This window comes from Opisthocomus hoazin, chromosome 3, assembly GCF_030867145.1.
Source record: "Opisthocomus hoazin isolate bOpiHoa1 chromosome 3, bOpiHoa1.hap1, whole genome shotgun sequence".
Taxonomy (NCBI): Eukaryota; Metazoa; Chordata; class Aves; order Opisthocomiformes; family Opisthocomidae; genus Opisthocomus; species Opisthocomus hoazin.
The window spans coordinates 24,662,146-24,682,255 of NC_134416.1; the positions used below are offsets into that span (position 1 = coordinate 24,662,146).

The 20,110-nt window shown below is 52.4% G+C and overlaps 2 long non-coding RNA genes across 2 annotated transcripts; both read right to left on the reverse strand.

Annotated features, from left to right (window-relative positions):
• Nucleotides 1–2: 2 nt before the first annotated feature.
• LOC142360826 (uncharacterized) lies at nucleotides 3–20,105 on the reverse strand. The gene is made up of 3 exons (XR_012763393.1): nucleotides 20,054–20,105; nucleotides 9,774–9,966; nucleotides 3–798 (listed from the first exon to the last, which is right to left on the reverse strand). It is a non-coding gene; the product is annotated as an uncharacterized LOC142360826 (long non-coding RNA).
• LOC142360827 (uncharacterized) lies at nucleotides 18,270–19,594 on the reverse strand. Its single transcript, XR_012763394.1, has 2 exons — nucleotides 19,461–19,594; nucleotides 18,270–19,256 (listed from the first exon to the last, which is right to left on the reverse strand). It is a non-coding gene; the product is annotated as an uncharacterized LOC142360827 (long non-coding RNA).
• Nucleotides 20,106–20,110: the final 5 nt, after the last annotated feature.

The following is a 20,110-nucleotide window of genomic DNA, read 5'->3' on the forward strand; positions in this document are numbered from 1 at the left end:
TTGGGAGGGGTTAGGCAGAAGAGGTAGCCATGGAACAGATGGATGTGTGATTGTTTTGAGAAGCCTTCTTCTCTCTAGCCCATTATTTCAGCTTCATATTAAACCATAAAAAATTTAGTATTCATAAACCCATGTGAAGTGAAAGTCACGGAAGCTCCTGGAAGGCTAAAAGACAACTTGTGGTGGTGTTTTAGTGACCTGTGATTCAGTTCTTAACATGGAACAGCCAAGCTGCTGTAGGTGTGGGTGTGCGCAGAAGACGAGTGCAGGTGCTGCCCCTGAGGCAGCATGCATTAGTCCACCTTTGCAAGCTGTCACAGAACCTCGAGTGCTCTTTTTAATGGTGTTTATTGAAGTCTTAACTTTTCACTTCAGCTTGTTCTGTGTAGTGCTGGCTCTGAAGAGAAGGGCTACACCAGTCTTCAGGAACCTCGGTGCCCTCTTGTGCTGGACTCTTAAAGTAATATCCCAAAGGTAAAGGTGAAGCCTGCTACTTGAAGTACATCTGCCAGCTGCACTGAGTAACTGGAACTGCTGAAGCTGCTCAGAGGATTTCCTTATCTTTACTGGAGCCTCTTGATTTCTTCAAGGTAGTTTTCTTACTTTCCCATTTCAGCTTCCCCTACTTGAGAAATGGGAGGAGAAGGGGTGCCAGGGCTTTCGAATGGTCCATTAAGGTTTGGATCCTGCAGTCAAAGGGGACTTTTTTAATGCTTCAGTTGGAGGTAAAATTTCTACCTTTTGGTGCAAGTGTATTTTACGTGAGTGCCAGCTTGTAGGAAGTCTTCACTTCTGGCTCTGGAAAAGCAAAGATTTTGTGAAACTTTATCAATAAGCTTTTACTTGAAAGTAAAGAAAACTCTCAGTTTGTACTCAGCTTGTCAGAACAGTTTCACAGGCCAGTTAAAAGAGGTACCAAATGGCTTATTGTTTTGAAGCTAGTCAAAGAAATGCTTATTACTGAAATTAAATGTGGAAGTAGGAAAGGGAGTAAATAATGATTGTAGGAAAGCTGCTTTCTCTGGGTCATTTTTCCTGAAGTTACAAACCATCCCCCTGTTTCAAGAAGTGATGTGCACTTCAGGCTACCTGTTCAGGTCTGTCTTAGAACAGACCGCTGCATGGCTTTTAACTGAACACAAATTTCAGTTCCTAAGATAATTTAACAGGATTCTGTTATACAGTCTTAAGGAGAGTTGTTTTATGTTAACTTTACAGATCAGTTGAAAGAAATTGTTCTGCAATTCAGAATTGCACTCAAAGTATAAAAGCCAAGTGGTTTCTGTGTAGTACCTGGAACTAGCATAGCTCTGTCCTGCTCCATACATGTCTGCAGCTCCTGGTGTGGATGGAGGCCATGGCTCGTACAGCCAGCTGCAGCGGCTGGTGTTCCTTCGCTGCTGGTAGGTGCAGACAGCGTTTCGCTGTGTAACTGCAGTCACCCCTGGCACATGCCAGACAGATCCCCCTGGCCTGGGTCTGGAGTACGGCCCCGACAGAGCCCTTCAGCTGGCGTACTGCTTCCCAGGGGAGATCAGGGCTCTGTTACCGGTGGTGCCAGTTGTTTCTCAGGAATGGGAGAAAACGATTCTGCCTCTTCCTCATGTGTCAATGCAGCTGCACCGCCAGTGTATGTTGGCTCAAAATAAAAGCGGGTGCCCTGCATCCACCACTAGATGTGTTGCCACTTCGTGTACACTCTTCATTGTTGTGTTTTGGGGGGGCAGTGGAACAGGCTGTTAATGCTTTCCGTTGTAAGCTTGTACAGCTTTGAACCCTGCTTCTAAAAAAAAATTTAAAAATCTAAAACTAAACAGAAGCAGATGCTTGAAAAGATAGAGCATGCAGTGAAAAAAACAGGTTTGTAGCTCTACTTGCCTCCTGGAAAAAACCCTGCTTTTAGCCCCTGATAGCTGGGTATGTGCTGTGCTCTGATCTAGTACTCGATCTTGCTGGTGGCCTCTGCTTGGCTTCCTGGCTCCCACAGAGCCTGGCAGGTCCACACCTGGGTCTCGTGTGTGAGGAGCAGAGGGTGGTGCTGGGGAGCCCACACCTGGGTCTCCTGTGTGAGGAGCAGAGGGTGGTGTGCAGGGGCTGTGCGGAGGCCCTAGACAACAAACCTGGCCTTGCAGAGAAGGCTGATGGCATGTGTCAGCAGGAGTCAGAAGAGAGAAGCTGTTGGGGAGGTGGCTGCAGGAGCTGGTGCCTTGGTCCCTTGGTCTGACTGGCTGCTTTGCGTGGTTTAGAGACCAACTATGATTTTAGACCCTGATTGTATGTTTTCCTCAGCTACACAGTCTGAACATGCCCCTTCTTCACACCATGAGGAAAATCACGTAGATATTTGTGTTGGGAGTTCATTGCACTCCTGACACGGAAACAGTTGCTGTTAAGGCGGTGGCAGCAGAGGGGAGCTGATGCTCCAGGTCTCGGCAGCAGCAGCAGCAGCAATGCAACCGGAGGTCACTCGTGCTGCTGCGGGCAGCTGGGTGAAGGCAGAGTCGCAAAGGGATGCGCAGGGCAGCAGCGGTTCATGGTCAGCAGAAGCGATGGACTCCAGCGCTCTGGTCCGACCCGTTCCTCCCAGTAACCCATCATGGCAGGCGGCAGCAGCCCTGCCGAAGGGCGCAGGGCGGCAGCCAGCGAGGCCAGCCGAGCCACGGAGGCAGGCTATGTGCCTCCAGAGCTGCACTGGAGATGGTCATGGCCTCCTGGTTAGGCAGACTGCAACCTCCACCTCACATTTTAACCAGGAATTTGGGGGGGGAGGCAGTCTGGATGTGTCAGGCATCGCAACAGGGCGCCCAGCGAGGCTGCTGGCCTCCATCCCTGGAGGCTTTTCCAGCCCTGGCAGGCTGAAGCCCTGGGCAGCCTGGTCTGACCTGACAGCTGACCCTTCCCTGAGCCAGCAGTTGGACCGGAGACCTCCCAGGGCCTCTTCCCCACGGAACTGTCCTGTGATCCCGCAACACCGGATCACAAACCAAGCCGTGCCACCACCCTGCCCAAGTGGTGCCAGCCCGCCCTGCGGAGCCACACCAGCAGGCGGCATGGACAGGGCCGGCTGGAAGATCCATCTCTCTCCCAAGGTGTCCGAGGGTCCAAAACCTCTCCGTTCTGCACAGGGATGGGGACAGACCTGCCCATGCCGGTACCGGGCAGAAGTGGGAGACGCAGACTCAGGGACACAGGACCAGGGACTTGGTCTCCCTGCTGCCCCCACACAGATTTCAACAAATTATTACTATTTTTCAACAACAAATGCTTCAACAGCGATTTCCTAACCAGCTCTGGGTCCTGAGCAAGCGGCCCTGGGACACCGGCACTGAGGGGAAGGCCGCGAAGCAAAGATGTCTCCTTCCCCAGCTGCCCTTGGCCCCGAGAAGCTCACAGCTCCTCTGCCATGGCCGCCGTCCCGATCCCGGCTGCCTGGCCGCCGTTCCAAGGCCGGTGCCGTCAGCATGGCCGGCTGGCAGCACCCGCAGCGTGGCACCGCAGGGCCGGCGGCTGCCGTGCCGTTGGCGGGCGGCCTGGCCCCCCATGCTCCCCATGGGTCCAGGTTTCCATTCCCTCCCGCCCAGAGCCGCTGGCTGGTGGCGTGACAGGCACAGGCGCCCGCCACCATCGCTCCCCGCGTGCAGAGCCAGCGGCAGCCGCACCTCACCTCCCGTAACCCCGCCAAACTAAATCACTGCAGCTGAAATTTTCCACTGGAGTCGCATGCGAGACCAGAATAGATTTTCAGGGTTGGATTCCCCGCCAGCTAGAGGAAGGCCAGACAACGCCTCAAAAAGTTTCCTCTTAAAACATCCTCGGGACAGCTTTAGGTCGTCCCCACTGCCCAGGCAGCCCTGCGGGGAGAGCCCCTGCGCCCCAGCGTGCCAGGCTTGGGGCATTGGATCCCCAGCAGCCCCAGCCCTTCGTCCCTCAAGCCCTGTGGAGCCACGGCGCAGTTTTTCCCTGGCGCTGCTGCGGCGGGTCAGACCCTGTGAGGGCATGGGCAGGCAGGGGAGGGCCGGGCTGCCGCAGGCGGGGGGACAGGCAGGAACAAAAGCGGGATTCCCAGCTTCGGCTCAGCTCCCAAAGCGGCATTTTAGTTGGCAGCTTGAGAAAAAAAATCCTCAGAGCAAAAGCTGGTTTAGCTTAGCGCGTTTTGGCAGGCTGCTCCTCCGCTCCTGCCAGGCCCATTCTGCAGCCTCCCCGGAGCTGGGGCTCTCCCGCCGCCTGCGCAGCGAAGGGCTGGGCCCCGGCTCCGGCAGCATGGGCAGCCCACAGCCCCAGCCCCGCTGCGCCCACAGCAGCCATCATCCGTCCCCGGCAGCCGCCCCGCTCCGCCTGCACGGCCGGGGTGCAGCGGCTGTCCCCGAGCCCAAGGCTCCCAAGGATGCCACCGACTCAGGCATTTTTGCAGGGTTCGACCATCCCAAACCTCAAACAAGGCCGTCAGCAAGCGAAGAGGAGCCGCCCACAACCCCGCTACGAAAGGGCAGGCTCGTAGGGCCCAACTGCTCCCTCGCTGCCCGCGGTCCATGCACAGGTCTGGACCCAGACCGCGGTGCTCAGGGCTCGATCTGCCGGTGCCGCTCACCTGGCCATGGCTGCGGGCTCCTGCCCTGCGCCACCACACAGAGCTGCTCCAGGCCCCAGCGGTTGCTGGCCACCATGAGGCAACCCGCCCTGCTCAAAGCAGGGAGCTTCTCCGGCACCAAACCTCTGCTAAACCTGCAGACCAGCTACATCGGACACAGCTCCAGTGGGAATAAGCTCCTGCCCTGGCACAAAACCCCGGAGGACACCAGCACTGGGGAATTTTCAGAGGAGGAAACTGTCTCACCTTCCAAGTGTCCTAATGCGCACTCAGGTGAGACTCCAGCACAACGAGACGGTGTCCGCGAGTCCCCGTGTGCAAGAGTGCAGACGATCTGCACAGCGAAGCTGCACTTGCAGGACGGGGCTCAGCACTGCAGCAAACTCCAGACGTGCCACGGGCAGTGGGACAGGAGGGGACGTGGTGCCACTGGTGCCCTCAGCACGGGTATGGCGCGGTGAGAGGGCGGCTGGGCTCGCCTCGGCTGCCTGTGCCAGTATGGTCACGGTTCCTGTGTGTGAACTTTTTTTGCCTTTCCAGTGACTAAAGATCCCCCAAACTCAGATGGACATTGTCCCTTCAAGCTTCAGGGGTCTGTCTCACACCCTAACAACTCCACCTTAAAAGGTGTTTTCTTGCAAGCTCTCTATTTACACACATACAATGCTGAGCTTTGGGACACTTTTGTGGCATGTCTCCATGACAGACACTCAGTTGTGTGCCAAGAAGGCCAACGGCATCCTGGCTTGTATCAGGAATAGTGTGGCCAGCAGGAGTAGGGAGGTGATCGTGCCCCTGTACTCGGCACTGGTGAGGCCGCACCTCGAGTAGTGTGTTCAGTTTTGGGCCCCTCACTGCAAGAAGGACATTGAGGTGCTGGAGCGTGTCCAGGGAAGGACAATGAGGCTGGTGAGGGGTCTAGAGAACAAGTCTTACAAGGAGCGGCTGAAGGAACTGGGGCTGTTTAGTCTGGAGAAGAGGAGGCTGAGGGGGGACCTTATTGCTCTCTACAACTGCCTGAAAGGAGGCTGTAGTGAGGCAGGGGCTGGTCTCCTCTCCCAAGTAACTAGCAACAGGACGAGAGGCAATGGCCTCAAGTTGCATCAGGGGAGGTTCAGATTGGATATTACGAAAAATTTCTTTACTGAAAGAGTGGCCAGTCACTGGAACAGGCTGCCCAGAGAAGTGGTGGAGTCACCATCCCTGGAGGTGTTTAAAAAATGTGTAGATGTGGCACTTCAGGATATAGTTTAGCAGGCATGGTAGTGTTGGGTTAAATGTTGGACTTGATGATCTTGGAGGTCCTTTCCAACCTTAAAGATTCTGTGATTCTATGAATAAACAGGTCATTTCTTCACCCAGTACCGTTTCCAGCTTCTCACTGATCATGCACTCAAATGAGATCTAAGGTTATTTATCTCATTTTTAATTCTGAATGAACGACTGCAAGTCCCAGGAGCAGGGTTTCAGATAAGGCGTACAATGGAAGGGTGAAGTTGAGGACAAGTGCCATGACATATAATGCAGCCTGGTCTGGAATAAGCTAAGCTTAAACTAGCTGAAGGCCCTGACAGCAAGCCAGCAGGCATCGTTTCAGCATGAAGTAGATTGTTATTAATTTTTTTCATGGAAAATTCAGCTTCTGCACTAGGTTCTCTTGCCCAGTTGAGCAAACTGATAAAAGCAAGCAGCAGAACTGTAAAGCACCAGATGAAAGCATAGCGTTTGGCTTCGTACCTAGTTCATAATTCATGTGCAGTTTCTATGCTGCCTATAAATCGCAGGACAGGATAAGCAGAGACAGGCCTATTAAATGTCTCTAGCTTTTGTGGGTGTTTTAAAAACCAGCGATCACGGGGTTTAACAACACATTTCCAAAAGGCCGTTTTGAGGTGGTTCACAGGCAGAGAAGCAGCAGAGGAGGAGGGTGATGCGGCGGTTTGCCAGTCTACCGGCAGCCTCTCTGGAGCTGGCACGAGTTGTGGGTGAGTGACTGTGTCTGCCGGCGCTCCTGAAGGGCGACGGACGCAGCCCCTGAGCTGTCACTCCCCACGCCTGCTGACCGTGCTGTCAGCACCGAGCAGAGACGTCTCCCACCCGGAGCGGGGAGGAGCTGCTGGACGCTCCCCAGGGCCCCGGCAGAACACAGGGCTGCTCTCGGGGCGGGCACCGAGGCAGCAGGGCCCTGGGGACACAGCCGACACCTCCAGCCCGCTCTGCAGCCGCTCCTCTTCAACTATAGTCAACCAGAGCATGTTTGGGGATACACAGCGCGACTACGTCCACCGCAGGCACCACAGGCATCTGGGACGGCCACAGGCTCCTCTCCTGAGCATCACTGGAGCCACATGCCAGACTACAATTAAAAAAAAAAAAGGCTATAGGACATGAGTGTGGGAGAAGGTACTGGTGCTCCAGGCAGGTGGCTGGTACTCCACGTGAGTACTTGGCTCATCCCTTCGCACGGGCAGCTGTGGGCACGAGGTCCTTCCAGGGCTTGGAGTCTGACTTCTCAGCTCTTGTTCATGAAGATGGAGAGGAAACGGGGAGGGGGGGTGGAACTGCCTTTGATAAACTGCTGGGGACAAACGGTCTGCGAGCGTTTTTTTTAACCAAACACCTGCACCATTTCCAGCACTTGCAAGCAAACGAACATCTAAGGCCCGCGGCACTTCAACACTCGCAGGGAAGGCAAAGTAATGTTGATAAACCTGTCTAAGCCCTTTCACTCGCATCTTCCTTTCTGCATGCCTAAAGCACAGCCAGTCCCCTGCTCGCTCTGAGTAAAAACAAATTGCAGAGAGTTCTCGTTATTTCAGCGTGTTACTCCCAAGGAAAACCCCTACTCGGTGAGCGTAAAACAGGAAAACGTCACCTTCAACCAGAAGTCGTCACCTTCAACCAGAAGTCAAACGCAATATTAAAAGAGTGACAAGAAGATCCCAGTCAGGTCCGAGGATGGGTTTGCTTCCCCCGTGCCTGGGTTTGCCCCTGCACACCGCGGTCTGCCCGCTTGCCCCCTCCATCGCCCAGGCAGCTCAGCAGGGCAACGCCGACCCACCACAGCCCCAGACCGCGCGCCACAGCCCTGCTAACAGGCCACAGAGGCTGGCGTCCGCCTGACCACGGCCGATTCCAGGCGGGAGAGGAGATGTGAAGAGCAGCCCCTCGCTCGCCCCAGCATCCCCCGTGGCAGGGGCTGACGGTTTGCTGGCAGCAGAGCCACAGCCACAGCTCCGCCGAGTCCCATGCAGCACCTCGCCGGGCACGGGGATCCACGTAACGAGCCGCCTTGGGAAGCAACGCCGAGACGGGCCGTGCTCCCCTCTCCCTGCCCCAACAGAACGTCCTGTGCAACAGGAGAGCTTCCTGCTCGGCACCCACGTAAACACAGCACGCGCGGCCCCTGCAGCCTTTCACCTACTAAACTCTGTTTACATATCTCACTCCTCGCTTTTCTCCCTCCGCTATAAACCAATACCTCCGTGTGTGTGTGTGTGTCTGTGGGTGCTGCATTTGGCAGGGACACACGGTGTCTTCCTGACATGTACTTGAGGCCAGATACCCAATTGCACTGCTGAGAGATTTAAGATGAGAAAACCTTTCCGGGATATTTAAGCTGTATAAATAATCATAATAAAAGGCCTTTAAAAATCTGTATGTTTGGTTGTGACAAGCTCCTTGCTACCCTGCTCAGTACAAAATATGTACTCAGACTGTGACTTAAGGGCTTCCTCAGTACAGAAAACAGCAAATGAGTAAAATAAATGGAGATGTCTAGAGAAACAAATGCTTCCTAAAATTCCACTTAAATACATTTTTGGTTTTATGGCAGCAAGAAAGGAGTACTTAGAAATTATTTTAACGGGGAAAGTGCCTCATCCTGATGCACTAAGATAAAGAATTATGGCTGAGATCTTCAAATCGGCCTAAGGGATTCAAGTCTCCAACTAAACCAAACAAAGCGAGCATCCAAATCCTTTAAGCAGCCTCGAAAATCCTCCTATCCATGCGCACAGGGCCAGGCATATGAAAGTATATAGAGTTGCACGAGTAAAAGACTCAATACTCCTTTCACCAAAGCAACTATTTTCAGGGATTCTGAGTACATAAATACATAAAAATGAACTCCAGTGAGTTGTGGTACTTGAAAAAGTGCTAGGTTGGTCTGTCACATGATCTAATCAATACTCTTCGTTTATTTAGCATGAGTAAACTTGACCCCACAGTTTCTCAAGCCTCGAGCTCTCCAACACCCAGTGCCAGCCCAATTGTTTAAGGGCATTCACCCAGAGTTGCTAAATAGCCGTGCAGTCACCAAACAGACCCACACACCAATTAAGTTTGGGCTGGCCAGGCCCAGGGCTATTAATAGTCATCCCAAAGAGGGGAGAGGGGTCTGTGCATGCAGGGCCACACACAGATCTACTCCTAAATCCTGTGTCACCTGTGTTGTCCTAATTCGGATCCATGCAGTGTCCTTCAGCAGGGGTTGCTATGCTGCGCTGCCTTAGTTTAACAGATGCTTTCCAGTCTTGGTCTTATTTTACACATACGTACGTTAGTGTCTCAGCTTTGCCTTCCACAGGTATGCTGACCAGGATGGTATATCACGGATTTCACTATGACTGCAAGCATTCACAATGCCTCTAGTTGCTTTTATATGGAATCCGAGCCTTTAATTCACTGCACATAAGGAAAGAGATCCAAACTGCGACAGACTGATGGTATGTGACAACGCAGCTCACATAGGGCAGAAAATACTGGAGTGGAGGAGAAGGGGGTGTCACACCAGCTTCAGGAGTTCCCAGGACTTCTCCAGAAGTGAAAAGTCCTGGGAACCTGAAGTCCTTTGCCTGACTGAAGAGCAGGAAAAGCTTTTTGGAGAATTGTTACGGATGTGACCTGCTCCAGAGAACCATACATTATGGCTTACGACGTACACAGTCGCATGAGGCTGACCTGGATTTGAGGTTAACATCAAAGCTTCCTGGGGACAAAGGAAGCCAAAGGGCTTCCACCTTCCTTCTTTTGTCTGTACCCACGTTCCAGTGCTGGTCCCAGCCAGTGCTCACTGATTGTGAACAGGACCCACAAGGATGGCATCCACCACCTGTGCATCCAGGTTTGCGCAGTAGAAGGCCGAATACACAAGCAGAATAAAAGTGCGGAAAATGTGACCCACCTTAAAGGACAAAGCCTTCTGAGGGCACAAGAACCCCCCAACCTCATTCACTGCTTTCTCTTCCACCCACGTACACATTGATGCTGCAAATGTCCTTTTTTGGTAGGGCTCTGAAGACAGTTCCTGGTAAGTGTACGATCTTGACCGCGCAGGGCGGGATGGAGCTGTTTTCTGATAGTTAAAACTGTTCTAGCTGCAAAACAAACATAGGTACACACACAGATGTTACAACACCAGTGTTTCTTTTACAACTGGTGCCACAAAACAAATGAAGACGGTCTTTAGGAGTGCTTCTTGAAGTGAACAACTGGACGCAAGCTTTCTCCAGTAGCGCTCTCCCTTTCACATTCGCCTTTCAGTCGTTGCTCAAAACAGTTCACTGCACCGAGATCAACAGCTGCAGAATCACACCATCTTTCTTTCTGCCCAGTATCTGCATTTTCAGTCCCTAAACAAAGGGGGATGAAACACTGTTTTGCAAGAATCATTTTGCCCTGCCACGGCTGCAAACCAGACAGTTACTTTCCAACAGCACTTGTGAAAAGGCTTCATGGAAGTTCATGCTGAAAATGAACGCATCAGTGAAGCTTCAGCCATTCCTCTTGGCATAGCAATAGAGCCTACCTGCAAAGCCTACTTGAAGTTCACTCAGCAATAGGAACATACTAGAAAAATGTTGAAAGAAAAAAATATTCAAAAACTCCAGCATTTCTGGAAGTAGTGAGAAATTAATGTCAGTTCTCTCATGGGAGAACGCAGGTAGTTATATGCAAACCTTTTCTTGACTTTTTAAAATTATTTTTAAATACAAGCTACGCTTCTGAATCAGCTCTGAAATCCACATGGACCACAAAGCCTTTGACCTCAGTCTTATGGCTACACCCCAAGAGACAGAGCCAGGGGCCTGAGAAGAGATTCAGGGTGGATGAGTATGTTTCTACAAACCCAGCGGCACAGAGCCACTGCCCCTCAGCAGAGCCACCTCCGAGAGATGGTGACAGTCAGCTGCCATGCTGCGGCCTGCTTTGGGGAGGAATAGGGAAAAATGGAAGCTTCTGACACAGCACAGGGAATCACACTGCTCCCCAGGCAGCAGCTCCGGAGAGCCCGGTTCCCTACAGACTTTAAGACTGCTCTCTACGTGCCCCATCTCAGTAGCTACAGCATCCCTTCTTCTCCACTGCCTTGGTCCCCCTGCAAGATCCTCAGGCTTCCTCAACTTCTAAATTTCCAGTCCCCAGCGTGCCCATCACAGAATCTCCTCTGCTTCCCCTCAGTTTTTACCCAAGTTGACTGCTGGCAGCAAAGCGCAGTCTGTGCTATGTCCGAGTTGCAGCCATGCGTGTGAACACCTGCGTGCAAGCAGCCAGCAAACAGGCAGGTCCCAGCTCGCTCGGTCCATCCCTCTGTGAACCTCCCCACCGCCCAGCTGATGGCTCTCGTTGGCCTCGTGGGCACTCACGGTGGGACCCACCTCACCTCACTCCACCTGCCTTGCAGATTCACCCACCTGTGGTGGCTGCCCAGGCTCCCATTATCGTCATGGGAGACGGAGTCAGCAGAGCTCAGAGTACAATTCATCCCACATCAGGGAAAAATGAAACGTGCCCGAACCCTGTGGTTTATATTTACTAGCACTCCACTGACTATAAAAAGAGCTATAAAAACAGACACTTGTGTTATAAGCACCTCATCTTAGATGAACTCCACCCATAGTGACTCTGGGTACATTTATATTCCCTTTGCTATTTGAACCACAGAACAACCTTGGGCCCAGGGTCAAACGGTACAGACTGGCTCGCTTCCCAGCTTCTCACAACAAGGGTCCTCTGGAGCAGATGCTTCACACCCATGGAAAAGCTGAGGGGGAGCATGCCAGAGCACCTCCCACCTCCCCAGGCCTCCTCGGTCTCCCGTGCAGCGCACTCGCTAGCACAGGCCACGCTCCACAGCCCTCCGTGAGTGTTTTGCAACAGACATGTGCCTACACACCCACACCCTTCCAGGCATTGACCTCATCCACCTTCCCTTCTTCCCCTCATGGAGAGGACACTTTGGACCAGGGAGACAGCAGCCACAGGCGGGTTCAGACTGATGAGGACTTTACGAGGCTGCCTGCCAGCCCTTTAACGCCAGCACACCACTCACTGGGTCCCCATCTCAACGGACCAGAGAATTGCCACCAGCCTTTGGGGACTGGCAATCACTGCAGAGCTGCAGGTACCATAACCAGCTACAACGGGCTCAGCCTGCACCACAGATCCCATCAGTAAAGCACGGCCTGGCTATGACGGACAAGCCAGTGCCCTCTTCTTCTAGGGGAGCTTCCCCGACGTCAGGATGCCACTCTACATGTCATCTCAAACAGGGTCCACACAGTCCCTCTCCTTGCTCACGTGGCTCCTGCAGAGTGAATGTCTGTGGGACCAAGGTGCAACATGTCTCCAAGGACGAGCTGTGGGACGGAGGTGACTCTCTCCAACAGTGAGCTGCAAGACCAAAGCACATATCTCCACTGGGGAGCTGCGGGAATGAGGTGCAGGTCCCCAAAACTGAGCTGCAAGAGGAAAGTGAGCCATGTAGAGGAGAAATCAGGAAGCAGTGAAATGCCAGCACCCTGCTGCCACGCAGGTGGTTGGGATGGGTGCATAACCTGCACGATAAAACTGCTCCACAGGGATCTGCAAAGCGCAGGGGTTTGGCACACCTGACGAAAACCTTTGGGCAAGGTTTTCTGGTCACGAGGGCAGTTCCCCTTATGGGGGTTCCCTCCCTGTGGTCTCTGACAAAGGCAACAACATCTCTGCACATGGTGCATGTGGAGAGCGAACAGGGATCTCCTCTGCACCCCTCGCGCAGATCCTCTGCAGCCCCTCATGTAGATCTGGGATCACAGTGGAGATATTTGCACCAAAGCTGGCTTTCACACAGGCTCTTGTTTTAAAACTTTAGAGTAGTATTGCTCAATCCTTACACTGCTGCCAAGAGACTATCGGAGCAGCAAAGCTGTGACTCTTATGACATCTCTACACAAAACACACAGCCTCGATCTCCACAGGTCCCTCAAGTGTGCCCTCTGCCCTTAGTTCCTTTGACATTTTACAGAAAAAAAAAAAAAATCAATTACTAATAGCAAGTAGATCGCTTAACAGCATGCCAGTAGTGTCTTTTGTACCACGATGCCAAGGGCGTTTGGCAAGAGGCAGCAGCAGGATAGGGAGAGCTCAAGGCGTGCCGACACATACGGCCGGAGGGTATTGGGTGCAGGGAGCCAAACTGGGTGCAGTTTAGTCTGTACCGCATGTAGGACATGCTACCTGCGTTTTTGCACCTGCATTTTCCTATCCAGAGACTATTTGCCTGCTTAAATAGAAACTAACAGGTACGCAGTGGGGGTGGGATTAAGTATAAGCATCAATGAATTAACACTGCAGGAGCTATTAACATCTCTATTTCATCTGTCACATGGGGCTCAAACTAGTCAACAGTTCAGAAATCACTAAAGGTAGACAGGTTTAAAGAAAAAAAGGACCTTTGTTTACACATCTCCTATCAAAATAGCTACAGTGTGAGGTGTAGAAAAGCTGTTACTGGTGTTAGGGGGAAAGACAAAGCTGTCCCTGCTGACTTCCACACTGTACTGATGTGTCACATGAGATGCCCTGGCCACACCACCATCTCATCTCCTCCCACCTCCAGGATTTAGCCCAGTAGAGGAATTATCGAAACGCACCAGCCATTAAGTCACTGTGTAACGAGTAAATTCTGTTTCGGCATGAAAAAGCATGCAAAGGTGTTTCTAAGCTTCCATTGGGAAAAACATTTATCTGATCGTAGCACACACAGGTGGCTTTGTTAGCTACACAAGCTCATTCTACAATGCTTAGAGGCTGTCTCTCATCTTACTGGCTGATAGTTCAGCTTCTAAGTATTTGATTTGGTTAGCAAAAATTCAGATTGATCTGTTGGGTTTTATACTAAGTAGTTAAATAAATCACAACACTGGGAAAACTCTGAATACAATAAAAACAGCATTCAAAGTGGTGGAACACACAGACCATATGTCATCCTCGCAAGCCAAAACGACTCTCAGTTGTGTTCTCTGATATTTTCCAAGCTCTATCTGCAAATAAGCAATGCATGTTGGCCATACTCTTCCACAGCTTTCCAAAGGTACCCATGTTCTTGTGAGGTGGTGGACCTTCACATCACACACAGGACCCAACAATGTTGCCCATTTTTGAGGTGTCAACAAAACCACCAGCATTGCAGAGGTGAAGAAAGGCCACGCAGGATAATAAACACAAATAAACACATGGTCACACCATGTGAAGTGAAATAGGAAGCACGTTCTACATGGAAAGAATCAACAAGTCATTCCAATATCAACTCCTGATTTCCTCTACAGAGAATTCCCAGGATTTCCTGGACCAAGACATGCAGAGAGCATGTGACTTGGGTGGTTTGAGATGACCACACATCCGTTCTGGCTGCCCCTCCAAAAAGACAGATGGGAAGCAGGGCTGTAGCCGCTACCGTTGCCCTGTCCAGTGTCCTGAGAAGAAACACAGTTCTTGCGACAGCCACAGGACCTGAGGGCAGTTCTGGCTGGCATACAGCCTGATCCTGCACTGAAGAAATTGAATATAAAACCTCTCACAATCTTTAGTGGATACTGAAGCAATCGTTTACTCACCTAGGTTCTTTCTGGTCTAAAATAACCGCCTAGCAAACAGTTTTCTGCCATATAGGTATATGTCTAACACCAGAGGTTAAAAATACCCCTTGATGGCCTGTTACAAGAAGTGGAAAATGGCTCTTGCTGTTTGTAGAAGCCAAGAGTTTAGGATGAAGGAGCAACTTCAACCGCCTTTTTAATTCAGCGTGCCAAAGCCAACATAAGCCACAGATAACAGAGCTGTATTAGGAGCCGGGTAAAATTCCGGAGACCGGAGTTTTGCCTGACCGAGGCTCAGTCCTTAGGTTGCTGGACAGGACCGCAGTTACACAGCTGGCCAGTGTTCTACCAGCCGTGTTGCCAGCTCTCTTCCCTAATTTATCTTCCCAATCCCATGGCAATTTAGCTTTCCACACCAGAAGAATATCACCTGCAGGCTGGATTAAGTGGTTTTCTGGGAAATTTAGACTTAAGATATAGTGTAATAGGCATACATGAACAACCCACAAATGCTTAAAAGTCAAAATTCTAAACATCTTCCCAACGAAAAACCTAGACATGTTCATTTTCTCCTGGGCAGCATAAAACCACATCCCCAGCTTCTCTGGGAAATGGAAAATACAAATGCACATGAACTGACAGTGATCCTTCAGCTGCTTCCAGTGACTACCAGAGAAAAACCAGTTTCACTGAAAACTGTTCGCTTGCCAAAAAGAAGTTTCTCTTACCTAGGCTTCTCTGTCCTAGGCTTCATTAGGGGTGTTTGAGGGTTTCTTTTCCCCTCACCAGGCTGTCTCCTATGGCAGCACTGCAAACATCAGTGCTGCTAACTGCCTCTGAAGCCTTCCATTGAAGGGCGCTGAGCAGGCACGGCAGGACTGGAACTGCGGTGACTCAGGAACAGCCACAAAAGCTCCGGAGAAAAACGGCCACGAGCAATACTATGTAAAATGCACGTACACAGAAACTGGGGTTAGTACCACGTAGGGCTGGGGAGCAACACAGTGCTGCCAGCCAAACAGGACTTGCCTCATCTGGCAATCAGACTGGTAAAGCAAACTAAAATGGATAAACTCAAGTCTTAATTACAAGTAAGTTCCTGGTTTTCACCTGGCATTCTAATAAGCAATTGCAGAACCAGGACGGAGCAGGTTTTTCCCAAGGCTGGGATGTGTGAGGAAAACAGGGTATGAAGAGGAAAGGAAAAGAACTTAGAGGAGACAGAAAAAGAGACAAGCTGCCTTGTCGCCGATTATACACTCCACCTCCCCAGTTATCTGATACATAAAGCTCTGGAACTGCTGTCCGTAGCCGCAGAGCCACTTTCCCAATTACTAATAAATGAACGCCAGCAGCAGTAGGCGTGCTGGGGACAAGAGAACAGCCCCACATTGTACAACCCTCTCCTGCCCTGAACTCGCCATCTGCTGCCTCCGGCCCTCCTTCCACCCCCTCCCCGTTCTCCGTTTCCTTCCTTCCTTCCTTCCTTCCTTCCTTCCTTCCTTCCTTCCTTCCTTCCGTCCTTCCGTCCTTCCGTCCTTCCGTCCTTCCTTCCTTCCTTCCTTCCGTCCTTCCTTCCTTCCTTCCTTCCGTCCTTCCTTCCTTCCGTCCTTCCTTCCTTCCGTCCTTCCGTCCTTCCTTCCGTCCTTCCGTCCGTCCTTCCGTCCTTCCGTCCTTCCTTCCTCTCATGTTCCCCGGCTGCCACTTTCCTGCCATTTCAGAGCTGCCTTTCCCTGGCCACCCCCTCAGCCTCAGCTGCTTTCAGACACCCACTGCATCGCTCCGCATATGAGCTGTCACATTTTCCAGCCTCTGAAGAGAAGATTATTTTTGGGAGCGGTGGTTTTGACAGTCCTGCCCTGCAGTTCACAGGCAGAGCACAGCCCGGGCTATGTCAGCGAAGGGGGAGAAGGGGAGTGGGGTACAGCAGCTCAACACACATGCAGAGCACCTGGCTGTGCACTCGGAAGGGACTGGAGGTGTGCGGGGGGACACGACGCTCCCGTGGGGTACAGGAGTCAAGGAGCAGTTAAGCGTCCCCGCTTCCAAGGGCTGCTCTTTCCCAGCCCAAGGCCAGCTGCTAGCAATGCTGCTACAGGATGCCACGGAGATGACAGTCGAGCCTGCCTGTAGAGGACAGGCACAGCGAGTCCCCTCTCCACTCTCTCACACAAAGCCCCTCACCCAAGCTGCATCCCTATCAACCCCAGGCCACCAAACAGCCTCCTACACAGCCCATACTCCCTGCTGGGCACCACAACCAGCGTCCAGACCTTGTCTGAAGATCGGACCTAAAGACCCTGAAGAGGGGAAGTGTAACAGGATTTTGACCTGCCAGTCCAGCCCCAGCCATTCTGCGCACTTCGACTGCTGCTGGTCAGCGTATTAACGTGAGATTTGCAGGGCCAGAAGGTCCTGCAGAATGTGGATGGCGGCAGCAGAAGACAAGCGCTGACACGGCGGGAACACCAAGGGTAAGAGGAGATGCTAATGCGGGAGGAGGGAGAATGAGTGGGAGCTTTCCCAAGGGACCGGAATAGCAGAGACTGACAAGAAGAGCAGCTGCAGAGGGTTACTCTGGAAATTAAAGTTGAAATGAGCTGGTTGAGAGAAGCAAGAAAGGATGGCAGCTGGGAAGGCAGAGCCGGGGGGAGCACGCTGGGATGGGGTGGCTGGGGGTGTCAGCAGGGGCGGAGCAGACAGGGAGGACCCAGAAATGGCTGCGGAGGCGGCAGGGTACCAGCGGCCGTCAGTGGTGCAGAGCAGAGTCCAGCCAGCGCGCTGGGAACGGCCATGGGGAGAGGCTTCCACGGAGCTTTTCACGTGTTATTAAGAAGCTGTGTGTCTGCTAAGAGCACATGAGATTGGCAACCGGGAAAGGCGAATTCCAGCGGAGAACTGCCGCTGCGGAGGGGTGCCACAAGCAGCGAGGGTGGCCCTGCAGGACCCCAGCAGGAAAGGCCCAGAGGCCTCAATGGGAAGCCAAAGCAACTACGGAGAAGGAGGTAAAGCAAGGACGGGAGGAGAGAGAGTCAGAGCAGGAAAAGAACAAAACAGAACAGGGCATCCGAAGCGAGAGCTGATATGGCAAGTCAGTCCTCCGTTATTTCCTCGTCCTTGTACCACAGCGGAGTCCAGAAGTACCTGTCAGCGTTCGGTCGCATCCTACTTCACGTTGCATAAACTGAGAGAGATACGGCCAAAGCTCCATGGTATTTACAACAGCCTCACTCAGCACCCCCTGAAAGCTACCCTTACGGCAAACCCAAAAGGCACATGGTCCAGCTCAAACATCGCTACACAAATTTCTTCATCTTTACATTTCATATGAAAATAATTGTGTTTTCTCCCAAGGACAGTTTACTACTTCTATAAAATCACTGCAGAATCACTTTAACTTCCACAAATAGTCCAGCATGTACCTCCAACATCTTGCCACAGCAGGCAAACTAAACAAGGTAGCAGTATTCCCTGCTACAAACCTTTAGTTTATGTCGGTGACTGGACTTTCAACACTAAAGTTCCCACCACATCAGCAAAACCTTTGTGTCTATGCCTTACATACACCTAAGGGTGAAAAAAACAACCAAGATCTGCCTCATTTTCTGCTGATGTACAGACAGAAACTATTAGTTTTGTGAGCGAATTTATCACGTAGGGTTAAACTGTAACGCTGGTGCAACTTTTACAGATCTATTTTTAGGGGCAACCATCTGCTTCGAAAGACATTTTAAAATTTTATAAATAAAAACAATTACAAACACAAAAACCACAACCGAACCTGCCCCAAAGAGAAAACACAGACTTTCACCAAGAACTGTTGTGTATTAGTCTCACAATCTTTATTTCAGCCGGCCTGGACGCAGACAGATGCACTTGCGATCCAAGAAGTCTTTCCCCGGCCGTGCCTCACGTGACAGTAGCACCTTTTGGCAAAGGAGAGCATGTTCCGGGAGCCAAGCAACCATTTCATCGACATTTTTTCATGTTGATTTCAGTGGAAAACACGCAGTAAACACACTTTCTCCTGCTAAGACACCCCGAGATGTGGAACCCAGCAGAGTGATTTGTAAACAACTGTTTGCTACTACCAGTGAAAAGGATCTGGATCATCCTGAAGTGAATTCCCTTTTGGGAATTCTATCTAGATAAGGCAGTCACACCAACCAGCTTCCCTGCAGGTGCGGCAGGGATCTTACAAAACCTGGCCGAAAGGCAGACAGATACTCGGGTTACACAACGGAAAGAGAAGATGGCAGATGCAGATTTCCCTCCGTCAGGTGTACGTTTTCTCAGACCTGACAGTGTCACTGTGAGCTGAGCCTTTCTGCCCACTGTCACTGTGACCTAAGCCTTTCTGCCCGGCATCAGCGGGAGTGAGAAGAGAGGGACCCCACCGCTGGCAGCCCGGTGCAGGGGGGCATGGCAGGGGAGCACGCCCCACCAGACGTGCAGGGTGTGAGGCTGAGTAACAGAAATCCAGCTGTACGATGTATCAGTGGAAAGGCTGGAATTAAAGCAATACCAAAAAAAAGTGTTTTCCTGCGAATACTATTACCACTTCTCTGTCAATAGCACACGTCTCTGAACCAATTAAGAATTGTTTAAATTTATCTTTTACTCTGTGCTCATGTTTTGCAATTGTTATATCCTCATTCTTCCTTTGGGCTGAAGAAACTGCTCGTTCGCTACTCTTGCAGCAGTTTTTTTTTTGACTTTCAGACATAATTAAACATTCTGGGAGGTTTCCAGGCACGTTACAGGAGGACATAACCCACTGTCAGACCTCTTCAGTCCATCGGGGTCTGCTGACAAGGGGAAGAAGAATTAGGCAGAATGAAAGAGTGCGACACCATCAAAAAGGGGAAAGACAGGAAGATGTATCTCAGAAGAAGAAGAAAAAAAAGGTAGGAAAATGCTCTGAGTGAACTGCCGAGGAGGAGGAGGAGGAGCAGGAGTACGGGAGATCTCTGAAGCAAAGCTGGGTCAGAAGGAGAAATGGAACTGACCCATAAGGGAGCACCAGCAGCATTTGCAGAGCGGACCGGCACTCCGGCACCAGCGGCACTCGACAGCCGCCGCCTGGCTCGGGACGCCGCTCCTCAGGCGCCTTCTCCGCTTTGACTCAAGCTTTCTGACAGGAAAACGCACCCGCCCGGCGCTCCGCACCGAGCAGGGTGCCTCCAGCGGCCCTCCGGCCTGCAGGGCCGGGGTTCCCCTTGGGGCTCCCGCCCGACGCGGGCAGCGCCGGGGAACAGGCCGCGGCCCCGGGCCTGCAAACCCGCGGCCGCCCCGACGCGCGGCGGCACCCCCCCCCCACGCTGCGTGGGCCTCGGGGTGCGGCCCGGACACGCCGGCGGGCACCCGCTTCCTCTGTGGGGGCCCACGGGGGCCGCCGCCTTCCTTCCCCCCCCTCCCCCCGCCGCGGCCCCGCTTCACCTCAGGCCGGCGGGGAGCGGGCGGGGCTCGCGCCGGGGAGGCCGCTCCCCCGCAGCCGCGTGACCTCATGCGCGAGGAAGCGCCGGGCCGCTCCCACCCGGAGCCGGGGGGGGGGGGGGGGGGGGGAGAGGAGGCCCTGACTCAGCCGGCGGCGGGGACTTACCGCGCGCACACGCCGCGCTGACACGCTGGCCACGCCGCGGGGCAGCCGCCGATCACG